Source organism: Hirundo rustica, unplaced genomic scaffold (assembly GCF_015227805.2).
Source record: "Hirundo rustica isolate bHirRus1 unplaced genomic scaffold, bHirRus1.pri.v3 scaffold_207_arrow_ctg1, whole genome shotgun sequence".
NCBI lineage: Eukaryota > Metazoa > Chordata > Aves > Passeriformes > Hirundinidae > Hirundo > Hirundo rustica.
This window is the reverse complement of record NW_026690271.1, coordinates 17,921-26,981: the sequence shown is the minus strand read 5'-3', so window position 1 is coordinate 26,981 and position 9,061 is coordinate 17,921.

Genomic DNA, 9,061 nt, shown 5'->3' with positions numbered 1-9,061 from the left:
GGAACACCTGGGGAACACCTGGAAAAACACCTGAGAAACATCTGGGGAAACACCTGGAGAAACACCTGGGGAACTCCCCAAACATCTGGAAAACACCTGGGAACACATGGAAACACACCTGGAAACACATGGAAAACTCCGGAAACACCTGGGAACACACCTGAGGAAACAACTGGGAACACCTGGGAACACCTGGGAACCGCCATAAACAGCTGGGAACACCTGGAAACACCTAGAAAAGTCCAGAAACACCTGGAAAAACACCAGGAAAATTCCAGAAACACCTGGAAACCACCTGGAAACACTTGGAAGCCACCTCGGAAACTGCAGAAACACCTGGAAACACACCTGGAAACCACCTGGAAAACTGCAGAAATCCCTGGAGAACGCCTGGAGAACACCTGGGAACCTCCAGAAACAGCTGGGGAACACCTGGGAACACCTGGAAAACATCTGGAAATACCTGGGAAAGTCCAGAAACACATGGAAAACACCAGGAAAAGTCCAGAAACACATGGAAAAGTCCGGAAAACAACTGAGGGAACACCTGGAAAACACCAGGGAACACCTGGAAAAGTCTAGAAACACACGGGTAAACACCTGGAAAAGTCCAGAAACACCCGGGAACCCCTGGGAAACACCTCCAGAGGGAGCTGGGAACGCCTGGAAAACTGCAAAACCACCTGGAGAACACCTGGAAAAACACCCGGGAACACCTGGAAAAGGTCAGTTCATCCTGGGCCTTCACGCTCGTCCACCACTGGACACTCCATGGGCAAAAGCTCCTGACCATCACTGGACACCCAGAGAAGAGCTCTCGATGACCACTGGACACCAGGAGGACAAAAGCTCCTGACCACCACTGATGGACACCAGGTGGACAAAAGCGCTTGACCATCACTGGACACTCAATGGTCAAAAGCTTTTGGCCACCACTGATGGACGCCAGGTGGACAAAAGTGCTTGACCATCACTGGATGCCCAGAGAAGAGCTCTCGATGACCACTGGACACCAGGAGGAGAAAAGCTCTTGACCACCACTGATGGACATCAGGTGGACAAAAATGCTTGACCATCACTGGACTCTCAGAGGAGAGAAGCTCTTGACCACCACTGATGGACACAAGGTGGACAAAAGTGCTTGACCATCACTGGACACACAATAGAGAAGAGCTCTGGACAGCCACCACTGGACACCTGGAGCTCCTAACCACCACTGGACACCAGGTGGAGAAAAGCTCTTGACCATCACTGGACACTCAGTGGACAAAAGCTTTTGGCCACCACTGATGGACATCAGGTGGACAAAAGTGCTTGACCATCACTGGACGCACAATAGAGAAGAGCTCTGGATGGTCACCACTGGACATTCGGAGGAGGAAAGATCTCGATGGCCACTGGACACCAGGAGGACAAAAGCGCTTGACCATCACTGGACACTCAATGGTCAAAAGCTTTTGGCCACCACTGATGGACGCCAGGTGGACAAAAGCACTTGACCATCACTGGACGTCCAGAGAAGAGCTCTTGATGACCACTGGACAGCAGGTGGAGAAAAGCTCTTGACCACCACTGATGGACGCCAGGTGGACAAAAGGTCTCGGACATTGGTGGCCCCCAAAGGACAAAAGGTCTCGATGACCACTGGACACCAGGAGGACAAAAGCTCCTGACCACCACTGATGGACATCAGGTGGACAAAAGTGCTTGACCATCACTGGACATCCAGAGAAGAGCTCTTGATGACCACTGGACACCAGGTGGAGAAAAGCTCTTGGCCACCACTGGTGGACATCAGGTGGACAAAAGTGCTTGACCATCACTGGACACACAATAGAGAAGAGCTCTGGATGGTCACCACTGGACATTCGGAGGAGGAAAGATCTCGATGGCCACTGGACACCAGGAGGACAAAAGCGCTTGACCATCACTGGACACTCAATGGTCAGAAGCTTTTGGCCACCACTGATGGATTTCAGGTGGACAAAAGTGCTTGACCATCACTGGACGTCCAGAGAAGAGCTCTCGATGACCACTGGACACCAGGAGAAAAGCTCTTGACCACCACTGATGGACATCAGGTGGACAAAAGCGCTTGACCATCACTGGACACCCAGAGAAGAGCTCTCGATGACCACTGGACAGCAGGTGGAGAAAAGCTCTTGACCACCACTGATGGACACCAGGTGGACAAAAGCACTTGACCATCACTGGACACACAATAGAGAAGAGCTCTGGATGGTCACCACTGGACATTCGGAGGAGGAAAGATCTCGATGGCCACTGGACACCAGGTGGACAAAAGCGCTTGACCATCACTGGACACTCAATGGTCAAAAGCTTTTGGCCACCACTGATGGACGCCAGGTGGACAAAAGTGCTTGACCATCACTGGACGTCCAGAGAAGAGCTCTTGATGACCACTGGACAGCAGGTGGAGAAAAGCTCTTGACCACCACTGATGGACATCAGGTGGACAAAAGTGCTTGACCATCACTGGCGGACACCAGGTGGACAAAAGGTCTCGGACATTGGTGGCACCCAAAGGACAAAAGGTCTCGATGACCACTGGACACCAGGAGGACAAAAGCTCCTGACCACCACTGATGGACATCAGGTGGACAAAAGTGCTTGACCACCACTGGACACCCAGAGAAGAGCTCTCGATGACCACTGGACACCAGGAGGAGAAAAGCTCCTGACCACCACTGGTGGACACAAGGTGGACAAAAGTGCTTGACCATCACTGGACGCAACAATAGAGAAGAGCTCTGGATGGTCACCACTGGACACTCAGAGGAGGAAAGATCTCAATGGCCACTGGACACCAGGAGGACAAAAGCGCTTGACCATCACTGGACACTCAATGGTCAAAAGCTTTTGGCCACCACTGATGGATTTCAGGTGGACAAAAGTGCTTGACCATCACTGGACGTCCAGAGAAGAGCTCTCGATGACCACTGGACACCAGGAGGAGAAAAGCTCCTGACCACCACTGATGGACACCAGGTGGACAAAAGCGCTTGACCATCACTGGACACTCAATGGTCAAAAGCTTTTGTCCACCACTGATGGACATCAGGTGGACAAAAGTGCTTGACCATCACTGGACGCACAATAGAGAAGAGCTCTGGATGGTCACCACTGGACATTCGGACGAGGAAAGATCTCGATGGCCACTGGACACCAGGAGGACAAAAGCGCTGGACCATCACTGGACACTCAATGGTCAAAAGCTTTTGGCCACCACTGATGGACGCCAGGTGGACAAAAGTGCTTGACCATCACTGGATGTCCAGAGAAGAGCTCTTGATGACCACTGGACAGCAGGTGGAGAAAAGCTCTTGACCACCACTGATGGACATCAGGTGGACAAAAGCACTTGACCATCACTGGACATCCAGAGAAGAGCTCTCGATGACCACTGGACACCAGGAGGACAAAAGCTCTTGACCACCACTGGTGGACATCAGGAGGACAAAAGTGCTTGACCATCACTGGACGTCCAGAGAAGAGCTCTTGATGACCACTGGACACCAGGAGAAAAGCTCTTGACCACCACTGATGGATTACAGGTGGACAAAAGCGCTTGACCATCACTGGACGTCCAGAGAAGAGCTCTTGATGACCACTGGACACCAGGTGGAGAAAAGCTCTTGGCCACCACTGATGGACATCAGGTGGACAAAAGTGCTTGACCATCACTGGTGGACGCCAGGTGGACAAAAGGTCTCGGACATTGGTGGCACCCAAAGGACAAAAGGTCTCGATGACCACTGGACACCAGGAGGACAAAAGCTCTTGACCACCACTGATGGACATCAGGTGGACAAAAGTGCTTGACCATCACTGGATGTCCAGAGAAGAGCTCTCGATGGCCACTGGACAGCAGGTGGAGAAAAGCTCTTGACCACCACTGATGGACATCAGGTGGACAAAAGTGCTTGACCATCACTGGACACTCAATGGTCAGAAGATTTTGGCCACCACTGATGGATTTCAGGTGGACAAAAGTGCTTGACCATCACTGGACATCCAGAGAAGAGCTCTCGATGACCACTGGACACCAGGAGAAAAGCTCTTGACCACCACTGATGGACACCAGGTGGACAAAAGCGCTTGACCATCACTGGACACTCAATGGTCAAAAGCTTTTGGCCACCACTGATGGATGCCAGGTGGACAAAAGTGCTTGACCATCACTGGACACTCAATGGTCAAAAGCTTTTGGCCACCACTGATGGATTTCAGGTGGACAAAAGTGCTTGACCATCACTGGACGTCCAGAGAAGAGCTCTTGATGACCACTGGACACCAGGAGGAGAAAAGCTCTTGGCCACCACTGATGGACACCAGGTGGACAAAAGCACTTGACCATCACTGGACACTCAATGGTCAAAAGCTTTTGGCCACCACGGATGGACGCCAGGTGGACAAAAGGTCTCGGACATTGGTGGCACCCAAAGGACAAAAGGTCTCGATGACCACTGGACACCAGGAGGAGAAAAGCTCTTGACCCCCACTGGTGGACGCCAGGTGGACAAAAGTGCTTGACCATCACTGGATGCCCAGAGAAGAGCTCTCGATGACCACTGGACACCAGGAGGACAAAAGCTCCTGACCACCACTGATGGACATCAGGTGGACAAAAGCGCTTGACCATCACTGGACACACAATAGAGAAGAGCTCTGGATGGTCACCACTGGACATTCGGAGGAGGAAAGATCTCGATGGCCACTGGACACCAGGAGGACAAAAGCGCTTGACCATCACTGGACACTCAATGGTCAGAAGCTTTTGGCCACCACTGATGGACGCCAGGTGGACAAAAGCGCTTGACCATCACTGGACACTCAATGGTCAAAAGCTTTTGGCCACCACTGATGGACACCAGGTGGACAAAAGTGCTTGACCATCACTGGATGCCCAGAGAAGAGCTCTCAATGACCACTGGACACCAGGAGGAGAAAAGCTCTTGACCACCACTGATGGACACCAGGTGGACAAAAGTGCTTGACCATCACTGGACGTCCAGAGAAGAGCTCTCGATGACCACTGGACACCAGGAGGACAAAAGCTCCTGACCACCACTGGTGGACATCAGGTGGACAAAAGCTCTTGACCACCACTGATGGACATCAGGTGGACAAAAGTGCTTGACCATCTGTGCTGGCTTGAAGGCAAAACCAGTGAGAGACTTCAAGTCAGAAAAAAAAACAATTTAATAGGAGAGGAAAAAAAAAAAAGTAAAATAAAATAAAACACATGCAATGGTACAAAAGATCACTGACAGAGTCAGAATACAACCTGAAACCGTGGTGGTGGCAGTCCAGATGAAGTGGTCTTGTTGAAGCAGTGTTCTTGCAGAAAGGTCTGGTAGCTCTTGTCCTCTGGGAGTCCAGTGGGTAAGGCTGTCTGTGCTGTCCCAAGGCCCCGATTATATCCAGGTGGGAATGCTTGGCTCCTCCCCCTGTGCAGAGCATCTCACAATGGGCTGATATCATTTTATCAGTCTTGCAATGGGTCCTTGATTGCCCATTAAACAGAGATAGCTCCTGGAGGGAGTTATCTATGAGTCATGCAGCAGGGCATTGATGGGCCATTAACAGAAGATAGTCTGGAGGGAGGGGGCAAGGGAGACCCTGCCCAACCTAGTTTCAACATTTCATGTAGATGGTGATAGAATACATACTTTGGGAACATCTTACACTGTAACCTAGGACAAGATAGAAATAATATATCCTTACCTGCTAAAAATCATTCTAATTTCTGTATCTACAATTTTGTTAAGATTGTCAGGTACAACTTTTCATATTTAGCACCAGTTATATCCCACCAGTTAATCAAGTCTAATTGTTACACACTCTTATTAGAAAAAACCTAACCCTAGTAAAGCAATTAATAAAGCATGAAAATTTGAAAAAAATTGTAAAAGAAATTCAAGAGAACAGACAAAAAACTGTAGTAACTGTCCAACACGATACACAAGAAACAAGGGAGTTCTACAAAAAGTAAAGCAAGACACAAGCCACAACTCTTGTTGGATGCACTCCTTAGGTAGTCACCAAATGCAACTAGAATCTTAAACACCCTATGTCACCCCATCATTATTTTGCTGATATTAATTAGTATAAATTTAATAATGTTAATTGTAGTACTCATATAGAACTAGAGGATGTTCAAGTGAGTAGCAATTTTAACCTCATTATCTAAACCACATAGGATAATGTTAAAAGAGAATTATCAAGATAGTGAGTTAAAGCTAGAGAGAAGCCCCAGTAGTAGTAAAAGAATTTACTAGGTCTATAGAAAAGGGACGGCATGAGACAGAGGCTTGAAAATTCTAGCTAATCTTTATAGTAAAGTTAAGAGCATACACTGTATTTTAGAATGTATCATACATTTTAGAAGGCATTTAGTGACTATCGAGTGCTGTGCCTGTTGACATATTTTAAAGCAGTACAAACATCCAGGACCCCTCAGTGGTAACAAGAAAGACTAACCTAAACATAACAAGATAACAAAGCTAAAAATGCAAAGAAAGAGAAAAACACAGACTCACTAGAAACTGATGTCTTGCCTTGAAAAAGTGCCAAAAGGACCAAAGCACACACAAGAAAAATAAAGGTGAAGAGTTCACTGAGGAAGACTCCATTTCTTTCATCTTCTAGAGACCCTCAGAGACCACCATGATGAACTAAGCATGCCCAAGAGGATGTACCAAGAGGAGTTAATTACCATACAAAGTGAGGATGAGGGAGGCCAGAGAATAAATATGTATAAGGCAGATTGTGCAATGCCATGCATATGTAAGACCTCAAAGCATAATAAGAGAGGCAAGCTCTCTAGTGTTCATGTATGTCTTTAGTGAAGTTAATCCCCATGCACCTCAATGTCAATTAAAAATACGTACTACTCTAACAACTGTTGTTATAAGGTTCTTTTCTGCCTTGTTTCAGGGGAGATATTTGGAGTTTGCAGGGCTCCAAAGCCGAGCTGCAGATGCCCCTCGGGGGGACATCGGGGGGTTCTTGGGGGGTGTTTTTGGGGGTCCCAGTGGCAGTGGTGGCAGAGCCGTGGCAGGGGGCGGGCAGATGTGGGTGCCCACACAGGGGGGTTGGGCTTCCCCAGCCAGGCCCTCCAAGCTCTGCCGGTGCCATGTGGAGACCGCACGGGACTGGTGGGGGGCAGTGACACCAGGTTTGGGGAGCCTCAGGAAAGCTGCAGTTTCCCTAAGCGGGACCCCTGAGAGAGGAGACCCCCAGAACCCCAAAGCAGGGACCCCAAGGGTGGAGGACACCTGGGATTGCTGAGACCCCGGCAAGGGGTGCTAGGGCTGGAGGGGCAGGATGATGGGTGATTTATTAAAATATGGATATTGATCTAATATCAATACCCAACTGTGATGGACAAAAGACTCTCTAACAGGTTAGAGTTAGAAAGTGTAGGTTTAATGCAATGCTAGGCAGCTGCGTGGGATCACTCCCTAATATGCACTGCAAAGTTACAAGTGATTACAGACTCTATTTATTTACATAAGTGCTGAATACCACAAATACTAATACATATTCATAACACTAATGCCTGGCATCCTCCGCTTCGTATCATAATTAGATAAAAGACCATTAAGCATGCATAGTTTATTCTTTGAATTAAGTCAGTGGTCTCTTTTATGGGGAGGGGTCATAAAAAGAGGAAGCAAGGAGAGTCTTCCTCATTCTAAACTTTCAACCTTTTCAATGGCTAACAGGACAAATGGAACCTGGTAGAACTCCAGTTTCCTGTTTCCATGACTGTTTCAATGGGATGTTAGAAGATTTACAGTTGTCTGTGTTCTTAGATCTATTTACCACTTTCTTCTGTTTCTCATTATAAACACAGCTAAACAAATACAAAAATGACAAGCAATTAGTTATTTAGATCTGGGATTGTTATTTTAGATTCATTTCCTTTCAACTAACCATTGACTCTTAATTATTTCCAGCACCTAATTTTTTCCTATCTATCTATCTACTTTAACTAATTCAGGCAAAGCTGATCTGTTGCTAAAACCTTAACTTTTCTAAAATCCTTAATTCCTTTGAAGTTCATATCTCACTGGAATGGGGTTCAGTGGTCCTGGTGCCAGAAGAGGCTGCTTCTAGTATCAACTTAGTTGCCCCCACCCTGTGTGCTTTCAGTTTTGTCAGCACTCCCAGTATGAGCCCAGTCACTGCCAGTCATTCCCCATTATGATGCAGTTTGCCCCAGCATGGTCCCAGTTGCTCCCACTTTCCTCCCATGTGTTCCCGGTTCTCCCAGTTGCCCCTGGAGATCGAAGTAAAAACTGTTCCATGACCCATTTCTCATAACTCCAGGGCGATATCTTTGGTTAATAGCCCAGCTGTTAAAACCAAATGGGGCAGTGTTCTTTATCTCTTCCATGACCCGTCCTCCCTCAAGGGAGATATCTTCTGTTAATGGGCCATTGAGTCTCACTGTATGACTGATAAAATTACATCATCCCATTGTAAGATGCTCCACCCAGAGGGAGGAGCCAAGCAATCCCACGTGGATATAATCTGAGATTTAAAGCACCAGGAGCAGCCTGGTTTCTACTGGATTCCCAGAGGAAGACCAGACCCATCTGCACCGCCACTGGACCTTCAGAGGAAAACTGCACCTTCTACAAGATCATTGCTTCAACAAAACCACATCTGTCACTCCAGGAGGACTGCAGTGACGATTTGATTGGACTGCTAGCAACACCCTTAACAACCAGGTATCAAGTTGTAGTCTAACTCTATCAGCTTGCTTTTTTTTTTTTTTTTTTTTTTTTTTTTTTTTTTTTTTTTTTTTTACTAATACGTTTTTAGTTTAATTTTTAATTTTTTTAATTTAGGCCATGAGGAAGAGGAAGATGCTCCAGGACAGCCAGGCAGGTGAGGAGGAAGTCAGTGCCCCTTTCCCCCTCTCTCCTGCTCCATCTCCCAGCCCAGCATGGCCCCTGGCTCCTGGACAACCCTGCTGCTGACACTTTTCTGCCAGGGATGCAATGGGTGGATCTCCTTCCCCTTCCCT